We start from the raw sequence: 23,406 nt of genomic DNA, 5'->3' as shown, positions 1-23,406 counted from the left end.
TCAGCACTCTACCCCCAATACCATGTGCCCTAATTTTACTCACTAATCTCCTATGTGGGATCTTATCAAATACTTTCTGAAAGTCCAGGTACACTACATCCACTGGCTCTCCCTTGTCCATTTTCCTAGTTACATCTTCAAAAAATTCCAGAAGATTAGTCAAACATGATTTCCCCTTCGTAAATCCATGCTGACTCGGATCGATCCTGTTACTGCTATCCAAATGTTCGGCTATCTCATTTTTAAAATTGACTCCAGCATCTTCCCCACCACTGATGTCAGGCAAACTGGTGTGTTATTCCCTGTTCTCTCTCTCCTACCTATTACAGCGTGGAGACAGGCCCATTGTCACAACTTACCCACACCGGCCAACATGTCCCATCTACACTATTTGCACCTGCCTGCGTTTGCTCCATATCCCTCCATACCTGTCCTATTCATGTACCTGTCTAACTGTTTCTTAAACGTTGGGATAGTACCTGCCACAACTATGTCTTAAGAGGGGTCTCGACCCGAAGCGTCCCCTATTCCTTCTCTCCATAGATGCTGCCTCACCCGCTGAGTTTCTCCAGCATTTTTTGTCTCCCTTCGATTGTTCCAGCACCTGCAGTTCTTTCTTAAACATACCTTCTCCAGCAGCTAGTTCCATACACCCACCACCCTTTGGGTGAAAACACTACCACTCAAATTCCTATTAAATCTTTCCCCCTTCACCTAACCTATGTCCTCTGGTCCTTGATTCCCCTACTCTGGCCAAGAGACTCAGTGCATCTACCCAATCTATTCTTCTTATGATTTTATACATCTCAATCTGATCACCCCTCATCCTCCTGAGCTCCAAGGAAGAGCTCATTTTTTTCATTTGCTTGCTCATTCAGAACCTTAGTTATGCCTCCCTTTGGTGAGATACCAGCAACATGATGTTTACTGATGATGATCGACATAACATATCATTTAGTACTTCATCCAAGACCACTACTTCTATCAGTTAATTCTCTTTTGGGTCCTGCCTCTTCGCTTATGGTAAATGTCTTATTGATAAATAAAACATATTTTTGAATTCTCTTTAACATTCGTTGGCAGTCTCATAACTGCATGAGTTCATAAGACATAGGGGCAGAATAGAAACATAGAAACATAGAAAATAGGTGCAGGAGTAGGCCATTCGGCCCTTCGAGCCTGCACCGCCATGCAATATGATCATGGCAGATCATCCAACTCAGTATCCTGTACCTGCCTTCTCTCCATAACCCCCTGATCCTTTTAGCCACAAGGGCCACATCTAACTCCCTCTTAAATATAGCCAATTAAATCAAGCCATTTGATCCATCAAGTCTACTGCGCTATACAATCATGGCTGATCTGTCTCACCCTCTCATCCCCATTCTCCTGCCTTCTCCCCCGTAACTTTTTCTCACACTATCTCATTGCTTCCTAGTTCCTTAATTGTGTCTCCTCTGTTATCAACCTCATTATCACTAATATTATCAACCTTCCCTTCGCGATGTGTTTTGTTTTTTCCACTTTATTTTACTGCCTGCCATCCTGGTCATCCAGAGAACATAGAAACATAGAAACATAGAAAATAGGTGCAGGAGTAGGCCAATCGGCCCTTCGAGCCAGCACCTGCCATTCAATGTGATCATGGCCGATCATCCCCAATCAGTACCCCGTTCCTGCTTTCTCCCCACATCCCCCGATTGCGTTAGCCCTAAGTGCTATATCTAACATATAATGTACATAAACATTAAAAACATGCCTATAAACAACACCTATAAACATCTGGTTTTAATTTCCCTATAATTCTTCATCCAGGGTATACACGTTCTAACCAAAGATCTTGGAGTAAACCCACGCAGGTCACAGGGAGAATGTTCAAACTGTGTCCAGACAGCTCGCGTAATCGGGATCGAACCCGGGTCTCCGGCGCTGCATTCCCTGTAAGGGAGCAACTCTACTGGTGCGCCACCGAGACTGCCCAAAATGCCCAGAGGGTCTCGACCCGAAACGTCATGAATGAATTAATGAATACGTTTATTGGCCAAATATTCACATACAAGGAATTTGCCTTAGTGCCCCGCCCGCAACTGACAACATGGCATACAGTGACAGTTAAGAATGATACATAAAACATTAAACATTAATAATGACACATTATTGATTAAATATGTGAATTAAATAAAATACCAGAGCAAAAGGAGGCTACAGATTTTGGTCATTGCCATAGAGCTACTACTCGTGGAAAAAAGCTGTTTTTATGTCTGGCTGTGGCAGCTTTGACAGTCCGACAGTTATGCCTTTCAGACATAAGTGATTCAAAGAGTTTGTGGCCAGGGTGAGAGGGGTCAGAGATGATCTTACCCACTCGCTTCCTGGCCCTTGCAGTGTACAGTTCGTCAATGGATGGAAGGTTCTCAGTCAATAACCTTCGCTGCAGCCTCCAGATGCTGTGCTTGGAGGCTGAGCCAAATCAGACCATGATGGAGAAGGCGAGGACAGATTCTACGATGGCCGTATAGAATTGGACCATCATTGCCTGTGGTAGATTGTGCTTCCTCAGCTGCTGCAGGAAGTACTTCCTCTGTTGTGCCTTTTTGACTGTGGAGTTGATGGTAGCCCCCCACTTAAGGTCCTTGGAGATGATCGTTCCCAGGCACTCAAAAGACATCCATTCCTTCTGTCCAGAGATGGTGCCTGACTCGCTGGTTTACTCCAGCATTTTTGAGTCGATTTAAACCAGCATCTGCAGTTCTTTCCAAAACAGGTTCCAGTTACTTAATTTTGTTTCAAAAATGCCTCCTTACATGTATTCTTCTGCAATATACAGTAGATTCTGATCCATATCTTTAAATTTTTTTAACAGTTCTTGCTCATCATTCTCCTTAATTTTTACCGAACACTAAAAGATATTTTGTGTATTCTATGGCGAGTGCCAAATTGTTTTTATTCCACCTTGTTGTGCAGACTCTGCTCCTTCTGCTATCTTCAGTGATTCAAACCAGTTTAAAGAAAAGGTCAGAATATGCCCAATAAAATAAATAAGAGCCGTCATTAAAATAGACACTTAAAAACAAAATTCTTCTTACTGCTTGAGTATTTAAGGACTGACAATTGAAGAAAAATTAAATATTCACCACATTATTTTTACCTCCTAAGGTAGGTATAATTTCTAACACAATTCCTTTAGTCCAATTTCGTTGTTCAAGCAGGTGTTGAACATTTTCTCCTGCCCACATCTCATTTTCAGAATTTTATTTTGTCTCCCAAATATGTCAATAAGTGGGGCAGCACAGTGGCGCAGTGGTAGAGTTGTTGCCTTACAAGGCCATTGACCTGAGTTAGATCCTGACTACGGGTGCTGCGTTATGGAGCTTGTACGTTCTCCCATTCAACTGCAGGGGCTTTCTCTGGTTGTTCCGGTTTCCCCCCACACTCCAAAGACGTACAGGTATGTAGTTTAACTTGCTCTGGTAAAAGTGTAAATTGCCCCGAGTGTGTGTAGGATAGTGTTAGTGTGTGGGGATTGCTGGTCGGCGCGGACTCGGTGGGGCCTGAGTTTTATCTCTAAACTAAAAAAAATTAAATTTGTCAAGATTTAGTCCATACAGAGATTCTCTCCATTGTTGCTTTACCAAAGTCACTCATCTTTTCAACTGAAGTTGAATGTGAATCTTTGGAACCAGGGGACACAGGTTTGAGGTGAAGGGGAAAAGGGATCTGAGGGGTGAATTTTTCTCGATCCCAATTATGGGTGCTGTCTGTGTGGAGTTTGTACGTTCTCCCCGTGATCTGTGTGGGTTTTCTCCGAGATCTTCGGTTTCCTCTCACACTCCAAAGACATACAGGTGTGTAGGTTAATTGGCTTGGTGAATGTAAAAATTGTACCTAATGTGTGTTGGATTGTGTTATTGTGCGAGGACCCTCTGGCCAAAGGGCTTGTTTCCGCGCTGTTTCTCAAAAAAACTAAAACCAAAGGCATCAAAAAGGCATCCAAAGGTATCCAATGACACCACCCTGGCCATGCTCCCATTTAATTCCTTCCATTGGGAAATATATACAGGGGCCCGAAAATCTTGACCATCAGGTTCAAGATTAGCTTCTTCCCAATAACTATCAGTTGACTATATTGAATACTTGTTACAAATGTTGGCCTCGCTGTCATCGTCCATCCTGAAATGGACGCAAGCTTCCGGTGACAAACAGTGGAAGCCATCACTTGTCACAGTAGATGATGGTAGTAGCAGAATTAGCTCAGGACACTTCGGGATTCCAGCCTCGAGAGGTGGACGCTTCTGCTATGGGGCCTTTCCACTAATATTATAGTTGTATATAGTGGGAATGTCTTGGACCAAAGCCCATTGCTACAGAATAAATGGACGTACGTTTAGAAAGCAGATGAGGAGGAATTTAACCATATAACCATATAACCATATAACAATTACAGCACGGAAACAGGCCATCTCGATCCTTCTAGTCCGTGCTGAACACGTATTCTCCCCTAGTCCCATCTACCTGCACTCAGGCCATAACCCTCCATACCTTTCCCGTCCATATAACTATCCAATTTATTTTTAAATGATAAAAACGAACCTGCCTCCACCACCTTCACTGGAAGCTCATTCCACACAGCGACCACTCTCTGAGTAAAGAAGTTCCCCCTCATGTTACCCCTAAACTTCTGTCCCTTAATTCTCAAGTCATGTCCCCTTGTTTGAATCTTCCCTACTCTCAGTGGGAAAAGCTTATCCACGTCAACTCTGTCTATCCCTCTAATCTTTTAAAGACCTCTATCAAGTCCCCCCTTAACCTTCTGCGCTCCAAAGAATAAAGCCCTAACTTGTTCAACCTTTCTCTGTAAATTAGTTGCTGAAACCCAGGCAACATTCTAGTAAATCTCCTCTGTACTCTCTCTATTTTGTTGACGTCCTTCCTATAATTAGGCGACCAAAATTGTACACCATACTCCAGAATTGGCCTCACCAATGCCTTGTACAATTTTAACATTACATCCCAACTTCTATACTCAATGCTCTGATTTATAAAGGCCAGCACACCAAAAACTTTCTTTACCACCCTATCCACATGAGATTCCACTTTCAGGGAACTGTGCACAGTTATTCCCAGATCCCTCTGTTCACCTGCATTCTTCAATTCCCTATCATTTACCACGTACGTCCTATTTTGATTTGTCCTGCCAAGATGTAGCACCTCACATTTATCAGCATTAAACTCCATCTGCCATCTTTCAGCCCACTCTTGCCAAAGCAACCTCATACCTTCTTTTAGCTTTTCTAATATCTTTCTTGAGATTCTTTTACATTCTTTATACTCCTTCTTTTTCTTTAGTCAGAGGGTATTGAATCTGTGATATTCTTTACCACGGTTGGCTGTGGAGGCCAAGTCAATGGATATTTTTAAGGCAGAGACTGACAGCTTCTTGGTTAGCATGGGTGTCAGGGGTTATGGGGAGAACGCAGGAGAATGGGGTTGAGAGGAAAAGATAGATCAGCCATGATTGATGGATGGGCCGAACAGCTTAATTCCACTCCTAGAACTTACGAATTTATACTCTTGGGACAGAAGTCCTAATGGGCAGAGACAGTCCCACACACAAAGAAACTAAATTGGCCATTTGAGAATCACGTAACTCCAGTTCATTTTGAAATTTAGTCCAACTGAGATATACACTTTATCAACAGGGTATACTTTTACCTGATCCAATTGATTTTTTTTTAAACCGAGTTTCTAAAACTACAGCTCATGTGTCGTTGTCATTATAAGGGAAAACTCTGAAATAAATACCTTCATCGGCATATAAGATGGAACAGGATAAGAGAGCCTGTCAACCTCAGCAGGATAATGCAATCTAACTATGTTGCTCAAAAAGAAATCTATAGGGCTTCCGGTCAGGCAATATCTATGAACCAGATTTGAAGTTTAACGTGTAATCAATCTCTCTTTATTCATTCACTGGGGAAATTTACTCCTTTTGACTCTGGGTCTTAAGGCCTAGTGTCACGATGCTCTGCTTTTCTAGTTAAAATTGCTTTGAGTTAAAAACAGTTTGAGCAGTTAAAAGGCTAGTGAAGTAAAACTGTGAAACTGAGCCCGATATGAAGTGGTGGTAAAAAATACAATAGTAGCAACAAAGGTGATTGCATTTTGTTGCTTGATTCCCCACGCTTCACTGAATAGGCACGGGCACTAAACACAAGAGTGTTTTATAGTCATTTGTCCCAGATAGAACTATGAAATTCTTACATGCAGCAGCACAACAGAATATGCAAACATGGTACGCTGTTAATGCGTATTATAATGATATAATAAATAACTTAATACAACAAATTAATACAAAAAGAATTGTAGATGCTGGCTTACAGAAAAGACACAAAAATGCAGTAGTAACTCAACGGGTCAGGCAGTATTTCTGGAAAACATGAATAGATGATTCTTTGTGTTTAAGAAGGAACTGCAGATGCTGGAAAATCGAATGTACACAGGTTTCTCCAGCATTTTTGTGTACCCTAGATGACTCTTTGTATCAGGACCCTTCTTTTGATTGTAGGTTTCCAAACTTTGAATCAAAAAGCAAGTAAGAGGATTTAAAGATAATGCTTTGGTCGCCGAAATTTACTTTTTTTAGTTGAGAGATGCAGCCCGGAAACAGGCCATTCGGCCCAACGAGTCCGCATCGACCAGTGATCTCTGCACATTAACACTATCCTACATGCACTAGGGACAATTTACATTTATACCAAGTCAATTAATTTACAGACCTGTTTGTCTTTGGAGTGTGGGAGGAAACCAAATATCTCAGAGAAAACCCAAGCAGGTCACGGGGAGAACGTACAAACACCGTAAGGACAGGCACCCCAGGCATTTACCTTCAGGTTAGGCAAGGTAGGCACTGCCTACCCTGACTAAAATTATAAAATGGTAATTACTAAATATGAACAGTAAAGGCATGGGAGAATTATGCCTATCTAAGAGATCGATCCCTTAGGTAGGCACAGCACTTGTAACATGTGAAGGTCTGTGCAGCCCACGTGCCGTCAGTGCTGCTTCAAGCCATCAATGACAAGCGAGACTGAGGGCAGCTGATATTCTGCCTTTGCTGTACTGCGCAGCACAGCAGCCTACTGCGCATGTGCAGCGCTGGTTTCTTGGCGGGTTTTTCAAATATGGATTGCCATTACCTGAAGAGTGTCTTAGGAAACAAAGAGAGAAGAATGGAGTTTGTGTACCAATAATGTGGTAAGTACATTTCTTGGTGCTATATGTTTTTTAATACTGTATTTCCCGGGTTGGGGGAGGGGGGGGGGGAGAGTTCCTTTCACAGCGTTTGGGGAATCTGGCCCGGAGTAAAGTTGCGTGAAGGGCGGAAGCGTTGTGAAGGAGGGGGTTGGGATCGTGCCACTTGTGACACCCCTTGCACGGAGCCACCGCATTGAGGCCGGGGGGAGAAGTAGCTCGGGTGGCTGTGAGCAGCCGCCGGGACAGACAGCGGAACCGCCCACCACCTCAGCCCCTTCTACCGGCCCCCGCTCACCTCTGGCAGTTCTCCATCTAAAAACCTCTCTCCTACCGCTCACTGGCCTCACTCATGTCAGCCGCTTCCCGCAAATCCTTAAATTCCGACAGTGCGATTGAGGTTACTCGTCTGTGGGAATCTAAGGATTTGCGGGAAGCGGCTGACATAAGCGAAGTCGGCGAGTGGCAGGTGAGAGGTGTTCAGACGGAGAGCACTGCCAGAGGAGAACGGGCTGGCAGATGGAGCTGAAATGGCGAACAATTCTGCTGTGGTGTCCCGGCAGCCGCTCGCAGCTTCCCGAGTGGCTCCACATCCGGAGCGTCGCAGTAGCGGTGAGTGAGTGAGTTACTGGCATTATCCCTGACACCCTCGTTCTCAACACTCCTGCCCTCCCCGCAACTTTAACCCCTGGCCAGACTTTCCACGCTGTGAAAGGAACTCTCCCCCCCAATTGATCCCTTGAACAAGTGTTGTCATTCAATTAGATGACAACTGATTCAACTTGTATGCTCCCGTTTTTCCCACCACCTCTCCACCTGCCGTCACCCTCCACCCCCCACCCATTCAGTGATTCAGAATAAAGGAGACTTGGAAGCCTTGGGCAAATTGAATTGTTACTGTCTTTATTTTTATTTGTGCGGTTTAATTTTTTTTTAAAGCCGACTGACTGCCTACCCTGAGTAATCACTCATGGCACGTGCCTGCAGCATCCGTAGTCAGGATCAAATCTGGATCTCCGGCGCTGTAAAGCAGCAACTCTACTGCTGTGCCACCATGTCGGCCATAAGTAGGTATGAACATTGAATTCTCCAGTGTTTAGTAATCTCTGACAACACCCCCTCCTCCCCACAAACTCCCTTTCTCCCCTACATCACCCCCCTTCCACCACCTGTACCCCCACCAATTTTTACCCCGTGGGAACAAATTTCCCCCAGGTTAGGAACCTTTACCCTAGAGCTCTATCTAACTCTCTTTTAAATTCATTCGGTGAATTGGCCTTTACTGCCTCCTGTGGCAGAGAATTCCACATATTCATAACTTTCTGGGTAAAAAAGTTTTTTCTCATCGCAGTTTTATAAGGCCTCCCCTTTATTCTTAGCCCGTGACCTTTGATTCTGGACACCCAAACATTGGGTACATTTTTCCTGCATCTAGCTTGTCCAGTCCTTTTTTAAAAAATGTTTCTATAAGATACCCTCTCATCCTTTGAAATTCCAGTGAATACAAGCCCAGTCTTTCCTCATATGATAGTCCCGCCATCCCGGGAATTAACCTCGTGAACCTACGCTGCACTCCCTCAATAGCAAGGATGTCCTTCCTCAAATTAAGAGACCAAAACTGCACACAATACTCCAGATGTGGTCTCACCAGGGCCCTGTACAACTGCAGAAGGACCTCTTTACTCCTATACTCAAATCCTCTTGTTATGAAGGCCAGCATGCCATTAACTTTCTTCACTGCCTGCTGTACCTGCATGTTTCAGTGACTGGTGTACAAGGTCTCCCAGGTCTTGTTGCACTTCCCTTTTTCCTAACCTGACACCATTCAGATAATAATCTTCCACCTTGTTCTTGTCGCCAAAGTGGATAACCTCACATTTATCTAGATTATACTGCATCTGCCATGCATCTGCCCACTCACTCAACCTGTCCAAGTCACCCTGCAACCTCCTAGCATCCTCTTCGCATTTCACACTGCCACCCAGTTTTGTGTCATCTGCAAATTTGCTAGTGTTATTTTTAATTCCATCATCTAAATCATTAATGTATATTGTATATTGTATACGGCCCCAGTTGCGGCCTTGCGACACTCCACTCGCCACTGCATGCCATTCTAACAGGGACCCGTTAATCTTTGTTTCCTGTCTGCCAACCAATTATCTATCCATGTCAATACCCTACCTCCAATACCATGTGCTCTAATTTTGCCCACTAATCTCATGTGTGGGACCTTATCAAAGGGTTTCTGAAAGTCCAGAGATGCTACAAGCACTGGTTCTCCTTCATCCATTTTACATCTAGTGACTACGTGAAGAGCCCGCCAGTCCGAATGCACGTCAATACGTCAACGCATGGTGCATGGACTGGCTGGGGGGAACGTTGGTTCCTCCAGCGGTAAGTTTACAAACCTCTCAGGTAAGTGCAAACTTGCTCTGGGTGTGTTCGGTATACTTTATTTTTTCAACAAGTCTCTAGGTTTGATTATGGAAAAACCAAGGACCAAACCAAGATGGGCCGCGGTAAAACCGGCAGCAGAAGACCGTGGTAGTGCGGGAAGCCTGTGGCCGTCTATTTCTACCTCAGAGTCGCTGGCAGCTCTGGTCTGCTCAGCTACCTCAGAATTAGTTACTATAGGAAACAGCTTTGCAACCCCGAAGAGGGGTAAAGCCAAAACTAAAACTATGAGGCAAGTCCTATCAGACGATTCAGGCCAGGACGATACTGCTCCCACATCCATGTCGGATGTATTAGGCCATTTGTCACAGATGGAGCATCTTATGGAGAAGATGCTAGCACACAATATGATATGCTCCATGCTATGGAATCATACTCAGGCAGTTTAATTTAAAAGCCTGCTGCAGCTCCTGGTTCAGGGTTGCTAATTTCCTCACACTCGGACGAAGGGAGTTTCGGTGATCAGCATGCAGCTGACTCCAAATATGAATGTGTGCTGGAGGCCCATGCTATAATTCGCATAATGATTCGCATAAAGAAGGGTTGCCCGCTCTTGCCTCCAAATTTGCTGTTCCTTCATGGACAGGCAAGCCACTTCAAGGGGAGTTGATCAGAAGCATCAGCTACCTCGCTTCCCACCAGCTGAAGGAAGTGACTATGGTGGATACGGCTGCTAAATATCCCAGTCCGGAAAATTGTCCAACGTTAAATGTGCCCTTAGTTAACGCCTCCATTTGGGATTATATTGGGGCCAATACGAGATCCAAAGAACTCAAGCTTCAACGGATCCTAAGGCTATTGTCTGCAGGGACCATGGCCTTTGCTAGGTCAATCGATGATACTCAATTTTCTGAGGTTCAGCAGGATGCTATAGCACTGCTGTGTAACGCTCACTTTGAAATGAACTGTTTCCAGAAATACACCATCAAACCAGAACTGAATACAAGGTTCACACATCTATGCAAGGCCAGCAATATTCAGCTTCCAAAATTCATCTTCGGAGAAGGCTTGAGCTAACAGGTCAAGGACTTGCATGAAGAGTCTAAAGCTGCGGGCATGATCAAAACATCTCCTATGAGCAAGTCTCTGCTCTACAGGCATCAGCACCCCTACGCCTCTACCAACAAGAAGTGGTTTTCTGAGGCCAGTGGGAACTCCAGATTTGTCCTACCGGGTCACAAGTCTTTTTTAGGCCAAGGCCCATCCGCCCATCCTGGAAGATGCGGCAGCCTCACGTCCCAACAGCTCAACCTTTCAGAGCGAGGGGGAAAAAACAGAACCAAGATTAAGATCCATGGGCCTGGTGTCAAACCATCTGTAACCTTTGAGGTAGGTGGGTCTGGTTCTATCAGTCACATGGGGTGTGCGGAGGAATTTCAAGTCGGTGGCAGGTTAGGTTTTTGCCTAACTAATTTCCACCCACACAAGATACGCCAAGTCGGTCGTATACTTGCTCCAAACTAGTCTTTGGATATGCAAGCAGAAATACATGCATTGCACAAAAAAGGAGTAATTGAGAGATCAATTTATGAAAAAGATCAATACATCTCCAGGGTGAAGAGGGATGGTGGATACTATATCATTATTAATTTGGCAAAATTCAACTCATATGTGCAGTATAGACATTTAAAAATGGAACATTTCCTTACTGCTAAGCAACTAATTTCTGAGGGCTGCTTTATGGCATGCATCGATCTCAAGGATGCATATTACTCGATTCTGATTCACAAGGATCACCGGAGATATCTGAAGTTTAGCTGGATGGAGCAGCTGTGGCAGTTTAAAGTCTTACCTAATGGTTTAAGCTCAGCCCTCGGTTATTTACCAAACTGCTTAGGCCAGTGCTCGGCTTGCTTAGAGCTAAAGGACATATTATTATGGGCTATTTAGATGATATTCTGATAATCGGGAGAACACTGCATTTGGCAAAACTAGCTGCTTCAGCTGCCAAGCTCAATTTTAAGAAATTGGGGTTTCATCATCCATCCAGCCAAATCCAGATTGATACCAACAAGGTCTATTGACTATTTAGGGTTTACTATCAACTCAGTGGAAATGTCTGTGACCCTGCCTATGGGGATAAAATTAAATTTAATGGAAGCCTGTTATAATCTTCTGATTACAGAAAAGCCATCTATTCGCCAGGTGGCTAGAGTCATTGGCAAAATAGTGGCTGCCTTTCCAACCGCTTGGTTTGGGCCTTTGCATTATCGAAATCTGGAGCGTGCAATGGATCAGGCAATTAGATTCCACAAAGGTCATTTTGACAGACATATGCAGTTGTTGCCTAAATCTAAACCGGAGTTACAATGGTGGATGACGAATATTCAACATTGCTCCTGTGGGGTTTGGTCTAGTAAACCAGTAATAACACTGCAGAGTGATGCAAGTGGACTGGGATGGGGAGCTACTAACACCATCTCTAGTTGCGGTGGCAGATGGAACATGAACGAGTTACTATTTCGCCATAAATATGGTATCAATTACCTGGAAATGCTGGGGGCATTTTATGCCTTGAAGGCTTATTGTGGGAAGCTACATGATGTGCATGTTAGACTTCAAATTGATAACTACAGCTGTGGCATATATTAATCATATGGGTGGAAGAAATCGATATCCTGTGATACTTTAGCTAATCTCATTTGGAATTGGTGTATAGACAGGAGAATTTGGATCACAGCTGCTTACTTGCTGGGTAGATTTAATGTGGTGGCAGATACTAGATCTCGTAAATTCAATGATCAGTGGATGTTAGATCAAAAAGTATTTAACGACATTTTTGCTCGTTATGGTACACCTGATATTGATTTGTTCGCCTCCAGGCTTAATCACCAATTACCAAGATATGTAGCATGGGAGCCAGACCCAGGGGCGGAGGCTATAGATGCATTCTCTATAGACTGTGGGGGAATGTTCTTCTATGCTTTCCCTCTATTCTGCCTCGTTGGACGATGCTTGCAAAAAATCATGCAAGACTTCGCATCGGGTATCTTAGTAGTGCCTAACTGGCCTACACAGCCATGGTTCCCTGTATTGTTAGGAGTATTAACGGAACCACCCATGGTTGTTCATAGACATGGGTCTATGAATATTTGCTTATTCAACCCGTTTCTCGGGAACCTCCTCCGCTACATGACAGAATCAATCTGTTAATTTGCAGAATCTGAGAAGACCTTTCCTTGGGCTCGGATTATCCGACCGGACGGTGGACGTAATCACTGCAGCTTGGCAGGTCGGCACTAAGAAGCAGTACATCTCATACATTAAATAATGGGAAGACTTTTGTGTCAATACACATATAAGTTACATTACAGCAGATATAGCCGATGTGTTGGAATTTCTTTCAACCTTATATCTTGACAAAAAAATTGAGTTATAACACTATTAACACTGCTCGTAGTACCTTGTTGTCATATTTGCTGCTGGAATCCAGACACCATTCTGTCGGCTCTCACCCATTGGTATCCAAATTCATGAGGGTTTTTTTTAACCATAACCCTCCTAGGCCCAGATATCGGACAGTATGGGACATTAATATAGTATTAACGTTGCTTCGAAGTTGGGCACCAGTTGTATCTTTATCTTTGGCCCAGCTCACCTATAAATTAATCATGCTCATGGTGCTCGTTTCAGCGCAACGAGTCCAGTCGTTACAGAAATTAAGGCTGGATAAGGCAGTTATATCCAATAATAAGGTAACCTTTTATATAGATGAGCAAATTAAGCAAAGTAGGTCAGGTGCGCTAGGATTTAAGTTGGAGCTCTTGGCGTATCCACCAGATCACAGGATGTGTGTCGTTACATATATTAAAGAATACATAAAGGTTACAAAAGACCTTTGAGGCAGCAAACTGGCTGTTTTCGTCAGTCATAAAAAAGCACATAGAAGGGTAACAGTGCAGACCATTTCTAGATGGTTAGGATGCGTATTAGCATTTGTAGGAGTAGACACTGATGTATCTAAATCGCACTCTACCAGGGCTGCAGCCATGTCAGCAGCAAGAAATTTGGAAGTCCCGCTGGATCACATCCTTGCAACAGCGGGATGGGCGAATTTTTCAAACATTTTATAATAAACCTATTACCAAGCCTGGTTTATTTGCTAGAATTTTTTTTTAGTTCTGTTAATTAAATCAATTGTTTATCCCTGATATGAAGGGACTATTTTTTTCATTAAAGCATGGACATGTTTAAAGTTAACATCATGCTTCAATGAATTATGTTTCTTCAGCCATGTCTGGTCAACTGGAGCAGTGTGTCTGCATGGAAGCTGGTTCAATGCATTAAACCACAGAGCTTTGAAGTCTTCATGTAGTCACTCATATGACTTCCATATAAAATAGAAAGATTAAACGAGAACTTACCGTTTGGTATGATCTTCATTTTATGAGAAGTTGAAGTGAGGGAATACGTGCCCTCCACTCCCAACCCTACTTCTCATAAAGATCATTCAGTAGTTCTTAGGTCGTTAATCTTCCTATAGCTTAGGTCAGCAACTATTCTGTGGTTTCATACAGGTGCTCTAAAGTATGATGTGCATGCAGACTGGCGGGCTCTTCACGTATTCCCTCACTTCAACTTCTCATAAAATAAAGATCAAACTTCAAACAGTAAATTCTCGTTTAATCTTTCTATTTTACTTGTCACATCCTCAAAAAATTCCAGAAAATTAGACAAGCAGGATTTCACCTTCATAAATTCATGCTGACTTGGACCAATCCTTTTACTGCTTTCCAAATGCGCCATTATTAATTCCTTAATAATTGACTCCAGCATCTTCCCCACCACCGATGTCAGGCTAACTTGCCTATAATTCCCCGTTTTCTCTCCCGTTCCTTTCTTGAAAAGTAGGATAACATTAGCTACCCTCCAACCATCTGGCTATCAACTCCCTCTTCACCTATGTCGACCCATTACCTGCCATGTTTTGTATACTGCCTCTCCCCTTTTCCAGCTTTCTGCTCCACCCCTGCTCCACCCCATACAAACAGTGTGAAGAAGGGTCTCGACCCGAAACCGATCCATGTTCGCCAGAGATGCTGCGTGTCCTGCTGAGTTGTTCCAGCACATTATGTCCTTTTAGATTGTGAATAGATTTCAGAGATACAGCAAGGAAATAGGCCCTTCGGCCCTCCAAGTCCGCACTAACCAGCGATCACTTCATACACTAACACTAACACTATCCTACACAGTAGGGGCAATTTACAATTTTAGCAAAGCCAATTAACCTCCAAACCTGTACGTCTTTGGATTGTGGGAAGAAACCGGAGCATCTGGCCCATGTGGTCACAGGGACATCGTACAAACTGCATACAGACAGCACCCATAGTCAGGATCAAACCCGGATCTCTGGCGCGGTAAAGCAGCAACTCTACTGCTGTGCCACCGTACCAACCTAAAATGTTTTATGAGCAGTAAATATTTGCTAACCAAAACATGGGAAGCAATTTCAATGCAGGAAGAATCTATAGAGAGCCTTGGACGTATATTTTATTGTTACAGTTGAGTTAGGTATTATAGTTATATACGCTCAGTCTAAGGCATACACAAGGCATGTTAAGAGCAAGGAGACATAACCAAGTCCCACAGACCTGCGCCTTTCTCCTGCAACTCCAATCTCTGCCCCCAACTCTCTCACAAACCCACAAAATTCCCTGGGAAAGACAATATAAAATCCTTAGAAGAATCAGATGCTGACAGGGATTGATAATCTGTTAAATTCCTCTCTGTGTACCATAGGTAATCAAATATCAGACAAATCCGGCACAGTGATGCAGCGATAGGTTTGCTGCCTTACAGCTCCTACAGCGGCAGAGACCCCGGTTCGATCCGGGTACTATATAGGAGCAAAGAGGTCCTTCTGCAGTTGTACAGGGCCCACACCTGGAGTATTGTGTGCAGTTTTGATCCCCTAATTTGAGGAAGGACATTCTTGCAATTGAGGGAGTACAGCGTAGGTTTACAAGGTTAATTCCCGGGATGGTGGGACTGTCATATGCTGAGAGAATGGAGCAGCTGGGCTTGTACACTCTGGAGTTTAGAAGGATGAGAGGAGATCTCATTGAAACATATAACATTGTTAAGGGTTTGGACATGCTAGAGGCAGGAAACATGTTCCCGCTATTGGGGGAGACCAGAACCACGGCAACAGTTTAAGAATAAGGAGTAACCAATTTAGAACGGAGACGAGGAACCACTTTTTCTCACAGAGAGTGGTGAGTCTGTGGAATTCTCTGCCTCAGAGGGCGGTGGAGGCAGGTTCTCTGGATGCTTTCAAGAGAGAACTAGATAGGGCTCTTACAAAAAGCAGAGTCAGAGGATATGGGGAGAAGGCAGGAACGGGGTACTGATTGGGGATGATCAGCCATGATCACATTGAATGGTGGTGCTGGCTCGAAGGGCCGAATGGCCTCCTCCTGCACCTATTGTCTGTACAGAGTTTGTACGTTTTCCCCGTGACGGCGTGGTTTTTCACCAAGATCTACGGTTTCCTCCCACACTCCAAAGACGTACTGGTTTACAGGCTAATTGGTTTGCTATAAATGTTTAAAAAAATCGTCCCTGGTGCGTGTAGGGTAGTGTTAATGTGTCGGGATCGCTGGTCGGTGTGGACTCGGTAGACCGAAGGGCCTGCTTCCACGCTGCATCTCTTAGCTATAAAAAATGTCAGTGAACATTATCTTTAAAGCCTCTTACTTGTTATTTGATTCAAAGTTGGGAATCGGACCTGTTTCCACTTGAAGGCATAAACGAAAATAAGGGCCCAGGCATGAAATACAGCTCGCATGAGCCAATTAAGTATTAAGGACGCTGAAGAGAGGTAGCCCATTTAGTAAGGTCTTTAAAGGTTCCAGCTCAGTGTAATAAATAATTGTAACCACTGATTACTCTTTTCATTGCACAAATGAATATCCCACTGTAGAAATCTTGTAGTTAATGAAAGGAGCGTTCTCTCATACTGCAAATGAAATAGCCAGAGACTCCAGCACCAAAACAGAATGGACCAAATAATGAGGTGTGTTTGTCTGCACAAAATCCTTTGGTTATGGGGTCTCACATCTCTTCCATTCTTGTTATAGGCCACTCTTTGTGAGTGTGCATGATTTAATGAGATATGTGCTGCAGGGAAACTGTGCAACACTACATAAAATGTGGCATTGAAAGGCCAGGGCTATTAACAATAAACAGGTCAGGAATATCGAGGCTGCTTTCTCCCCCCTCTGGTTTCTGACTCCCTGCCAATCTTGCTTGTGGCAAATTCGCTGTGTTCAGCTCCACTGCACAGTAAAATGAGCGGGCCAAAAATCATTTCCATCAATTCCCCAGCATGAACTTGGGGGAAAAAAATCAACCCTCAAGTAACATAAAAACAGAAAATAGGTTCAGGAGAAAGCCACTCAGCCCTTCGAGCCAGCACCGTTATTCAATATGATCATGGTTGATCATCGAGAATCAGTACCCTGTTCCTGATTTCTCCCCATATCCCTCGATACAATTAGCCCTAAGAGCTGTATCTAACTCTCTTGGATAGCCCCAAGCCCTTCGAACATTTTAACATTGCGGCTTTATTCAACATTGGTGAGACTGCATTTGGAGTATTGTGTGTCATTTACAGGGAGGATGTAGACACTTTGGAGAGGGTGCATCAGTCAACATTTACTCACACATGAGGAATGACCTCTTAAATATGGAGATTAAAAGGTGCATCAGCGCTTCTGTAACTATGATTTCAAGATACAGCACGGTGGCACAGTTATAGAATTGCTGCCTTGTCGCGCCAGAGGCCCGGGTTCGATCCTGACTATGGGTGCTTGTGTACGTTCTCCCCGTGACCTACGTACATGGGTACATTCCCGCTGAACTGGTGGGGGGGGGGAATCTAATCTCTATGTTTTCTCCCCTTATCTACCTCATCAGTCAGGTACTATAGCCTCATCAGTCGGGTACTATGCAAAATACAGATGGACTCTGCTTCAAGCATTTTGATAGTACCCGACTGGCCTACGCAGCCATGGTTCCCAGTGGTCCTCGACATGGTCATCAAAACCCCAATGACTTTCCCAGTAGCCCAGACTTATTAACTCACCCGGTATCAGGCATAAGGCACCCATGCCACGATAAGTTAAACTACTGGGTTGCAGAATTTGAAAAGACCTCTGCTGGGCCTGGGATTGTCAGACAGCACTATCAATACGATAACAGCATCCCACCACATGCCCACAAGGAAACAATACTTGGCAAACATCAAGAAGTGGGAAAGATACTGTTCGAATACAAGAACTACATATTCAACTACTACAATAACCAATGTACTGGAGTTCCTGGCAGGTCTTCACCACAATGAAGGACTCAGCTACAGCGCCATTAACACAGCCAGAAGTGCTCTGTCAGCCTACTTAACTTAGGCACCAGGACAATAGGTCATAGGGTACCACCCGCTGGTTATCAAACTCATGAGAGGTATATTCAACTCTAAACCCCCCAGACCTAGGTACACCCAAATCTGGGATGTCAGTGTGGTCCTGACGTACCTTAGGGGATGGTCACCAGCCAGGTCCCTCACCTAACAGCTAACCCTGAAGACGGTCATGCTGATGGCACTTATCTCAGCACAAAGAGTCCAGTTCCTCCATCACTACGACATATGGTCATAACACCAGACCGTGTTACATTTACCATTTAGGGGCTGGTCAAACAGAGCAGACCAGGAACATCAGGTCCAGTCATGGAATTCCGGGCATACCCACCTGAACCACGGTTATGTGTCATGACCCACTTACTGAATTACATCGACCCAACAAGAAATCCCAGAGGGAGAGAAAAAGCCTTATGAATCAGCCACAAGAAACCTTATGGTCGGGTGACGAGCCAAACTATCTCAAGATGGCTCAAGCAGGTACTGGGAGCTGCTAGAGTAAATACTAACGTGTATAAATCTCACTCCACCAGGGCAGCATCCACATCGGCAGCTAAGAGGATGGACGTGCCTATGGGCCACATCCTGGCTACAGCGGGGTGGTCTAGGGAGAAAACGTTCCAAACTTTTTATAACAAGCCGCTGGCAGAACCTGTATCGTTTGCAGAAAAAGTATTAGAATCTGCAAATATATAATTTAAGCCTGGGGGAGCATTTTTGGTTTTGTTATTGTTTACTAAACACCATTATTGTTTTTACAAACAGATTAATGGTTGATTATGATATCATACTTCCTCCCTCGAATGACTTTGGCTGCGAGTGAAGTATGAACTGTTATACGGTTTGAAATCACAGAGCTTTAAAATCTTCACGTAGTCACTCAGGTGACTCCGAAGTAAAATAGTAAGACTAAATGAGAACTTACCAGTTCGAAGTTTGATCTGTATTTTATGAGGAGTTACGATGAGGGATTACGTGCCCTCCGCTCCCACCCTCAATTATAGTGATCAACTGGTATTTAAGTTCTCCTTTTCTTTACTATGTTTATTTCAATTATTGTGTCTTCTGTGATTCCACACCGCTGCTTTGAAGTATGTCGCGAATGCGTGTTGGACGGGTTCTTCATGTAATCCCTCATCGTAACTCCTCATAAAATACAGATCAAACTTCAAACAGGTAAGTTCTCGTTTAATCTTACTATTTTCAGGCGAATGCTGGCGACTGTCAAGTCGTAGTAGGTCGCTGAAAAACCGGCGACTGGAACAGCGACGGTGAGAGTGGAACACACACACCCATACACACACATCGCTTCCTTCACCGGCCCATTATGCAAGTGGGGGACAGGGCAAGCGGGGGGGGATACCCATGTCGAGCGCTGTGTGAGTGAAATGCACACGGTGCAAAACCAATGTCATACGGACACACACTGCGATGAATAGGAATGTTGGTGCTGTAATTAAGACGGTGAAAGTACAGTGTAGGGGAAGGGTTACGTAAATCCTTTAAATGAGGGGAGTAAAGGGGGGAGAAGGGGGAGACTGGGTGGGGAGAAGGAGTGGAGACAACTTTTAAGTAGCTAGATTTACACGGCTGTGAAGCTCGTCGGACATTAACATTAACGGTCGGTTATCCTTGGTTCTGAAAACTACTGTTTACGTTTTTTTCCCCAATGAGCCAATGAAATTCACTAGTCAGCACCGGCGACAACCTATGAGAACCTACGACAGCCTACAACCTCCTGGCGACCCACTACCACTGCACCTACGGCACAAGAATGTGCGGCTTCATTCATGTTGAAAAATTAGCGGCGGCCAGAATGAAGCCACGACTTGTTCTGAGAATGCGGGAACTCACGACAATGAAGGGCAACTCCCCGGCAACCACCCGCAAACATGTGGCGACCATGTGGCGACTGCGTAGTCTCCTGTAGTCGCCTAAAAAGTCACCAAAGTGGGACAGGCCCATTAGTGTGCGGGGATCGCTGGTCGGCGCGGACTCGGTGGGCCGAAGGGCCTGTCTCCGTGCTCTATCTCTAAACTAAACTAAAACAAGATGAGGAAAAAAAGAAAACAGATATTCTTTAAACTGTTTGAAGCACTTAACTGTTCACACTCATGCAGCTTATTGCATTTTTCAGAGTCTGAAATGGCTCATTTCTGCAGAGTATCAAATGTCCCAGTTACATTTGTTTTGAATGGCGTGGGGTACTTTACAACGAGGTTGAGGTTACGGAGAAAGAGCATGTTGCCCAGTTGCACCAATGGATTTCACATCCAGCGGCCTCGACAACAGCATGAGTAATGTTTCCCTGCTCCAAGGTCAGGAATCATTTTGTACCCCTCGGCAAACCTGAGAAAGAGTGAAGAGACTGCAATCATCTGGGCAGACTTAACTGCGACAGGTACAAAGCAGCCCTCTTTGAGCTTGTGTTTCTTTTTCCCACTGAGCACTGAAAAACAGGGCTGAAACCAACATTCAGCGCAATGCAAGAAAACAAGGCACTGCGTAGCCATCAAAAGTAATCACCTTTGAATTCCTTCCAAAGCAAACTGAAATTGCACTGTTTAACTTTTTCCACTGTATCATTGTGTGATTTAATTTTACATTTTACATATCTATACACAAAAATAAACACACGGACACACTCACACACAGAAGTATCAGTCATTGCTGAGTTGGTGGTGCACTTGCCTCCGAGTTAGAAGTTTGTGGGTCACAGATTTCATCTTGGATTTTTTACCAGGATTGATATAGAAACATGGAAACATGGAAATGTCCCCTCCCACACATGAAGAGGAGGGGGAGGGAGTGCAGGGGGATGAGGGGAAATGAGCCGCGCCTGCACAGTTAGGGATGGCTATGGGTGAGTGGTGGAATATTGTGTTGGAGGAACGGGTTCCGTTGAGGGAACAGGTGACTGGTGGAATATTGCATTGGGGAATGGGTTGTGTTGGGGGACCAGGCCTCCCGTGTGACTGGGACCCAATGGGTCCCATTTAGTCTAGTATCCCTCCAAACCTGTCCTCTCCATGTACCAGTCTAATTGTTTCTTAAATGTTGGCATCAACTACCTCCTCTGGCAGCTCGTTCCAAACACCCACCCCCCTATGTGTGAAAAAGGTACCCCTCAGTTGTTGGATACCTGTGGCCAGTCACGAGTCAAGAGTGTTTAATTATTACAGTATATGCACCAAAATGGATGAGTGAAATTCTTACTTGCAGCAGCACCACAGGTTTGTAAACATGTCCTCATTCTTTAGTTCCCCTCTTCTATCATAGATGAAGGAGGCCTCCTTGGGCCTCCTTGGTATCCTGCAGCTCCGCCCTTGCTCCCCCTCCCCCTAGTCGCAACAGAGATAGAGTCCCCATAGTCCTTACCTTTCACCCCATCAGCCATCACATACAACACATAATCCTCCAAAATCTCTGCCATCTCCAACAGCATCCCACCACTAGCCACATTTTCCCATCGCCACCACTTTCACACACAGACCTTTCTGTCCTAGGTCTCCTCCATTGTCAGGGTGAGGCTAAATGCGAATTGGAGGAACAACATCTCATATTTCACTTGGGCAGCTTACAGGCCAGTGGTATGAATTTTGATTTCTCTAACTTCAGGTAGCCAGCCCCGGCATTTCCTCTCTCTCTATCTCTCCCCCACCCAAGCCGCACTAGCTTCACGTTTTCACCTAACAAACAGCTAACAACGGCCTGTTCCCTTTATCATCATTACTTCCGTTCATTGTTCTTTATCTCTCTACATCATCGTCTATATCTCTCGTTTCCCTTATCCCGAATCAGTCTGAAGAAGTCTTGACACCCATCCTTTCTCTCCAGAGATTTTGCCTGTCCCGCTGAGTTACTCCACTTTTTTGTGTCTATCTTAGGTTTGTAAGCACAGTGCTCAACAGGTAATGTCATAAACAAACAAAAAGTTCAATAAATTAAAAAAAAACAATTCAAACCCCAAAGTCCCTAGTTCAACCAAAGCAGTTCATAGCTTATAGACAGAAAAAGCTGGAGTACCACTGCAGAAAAGGAATAGGTGATATTTCAGGTCGAGAGCCTTCTTCAAAGTCTAATGGGTCTTGACATGAAGCATCACCTATTCCTTTTCTCCAGAGATACTGCCTGACCCACTGAGTTACCCCAGCTTTTTGTGTCTATAACTTCCCACACTGCTCATAGTTTGGTTGGAGTTCATAGCGTTCAATAGCCTGAACACTACAGTTCAATGGCCTGTTCAATAGGTTGCTGAGAAGGAGCTGTTTCTCAACCTGGCCGAACTCAAAGTGGTGAATTGGGAAAAGAAGCAGAATTCATTGTGAACACAGGGACTTGTTTATCCAGAATCAAATAGATCAGTCAGAAGTTGTTCTCTGGATTCTGTCTGTCCACTTAGATGATGTTAACAATTCCACACTACTCTTTCAGAGAAACTGGTGGGAGTTCACTTTATCCATGGTTAATTCTTTGACCCCTGACAATGATAGGAAACAATGATGACCTCTTCTCTTATTTCATTATAGTGTGTTGGGTTTAGTTTAGCTTTAGTTTAGATATACAGGGCGGGAACAGGCCTTTCTGTCCACTGAGTCCGCGCCAGCGACCCCCACGCACTAACACTATCCTACATTCACTGGGGACAATTTACAATTAAAAAAAAAAGCAAATTATCCGAAACCAGAGATCCTGTAGAAAACCCACGCAAGTCACGGCAGAGAACGTACAAACTCCATACAGACAGCACCCGTAGTGAGGATCGAACCCCGGTCTCTAGCTCTGTAAGGCAGCAACTCCACCGCAACTCCACCGCTGCGCCACCGTGCGCCACCGTGACTTGCTGTCACCAAAATCAGATTTCATACATTGCACTCGGAAAGAAGCATTTGATTGTTTGCAAGGCAATTTTGGATACCCTGTAGTTAAGCAAAGCTGAGTATAACTGCAATTTAAAAAATCTCACACATTGCATTTGATACTCTGCACAAGTCAGTCGACTAACTGTTGTTTATAATGTTCTTTAAGTCTCCGTGTCAAAGTGGCCTCAGATATATCAAGTGATTTCTTGCAAGGGAGCCAATTGCTGTTCCAGATGGCATCAATGTAGCTGATATACGACTGGTGCTATCAGTAAATGATACAGGCTCATAAATGCAAACAGACCATTGCAGCAGTTATTCATTTTAAATCTCATCAAAATCCAATGACTTTTGTGTATTCTTCCCTGAGCTAAAAAACAACCATTCCTTTTTAATTTAGTAGCTTGTGCTTGCTAGAAATTG

The sequence above is a fragment of the Leucoraja erinacea genome, chromosome 2 (assembly GCF_028641065.1).
Source record: "Leucoraja erinacea ecotype New England chromosome 2, Leri_hhj_1, whole genome shotgun sequence".
NCBI classification, from domain to species: domain Eukaryota; kingdom Metazoa; phylum Chordata; class Chondrichthyes; order Rajiformes; family Rajidae; genus Leucoraja; species Leucoraja erinaceus.
This window is presented reverse-complemented; position numbering follows the sequence as displayed.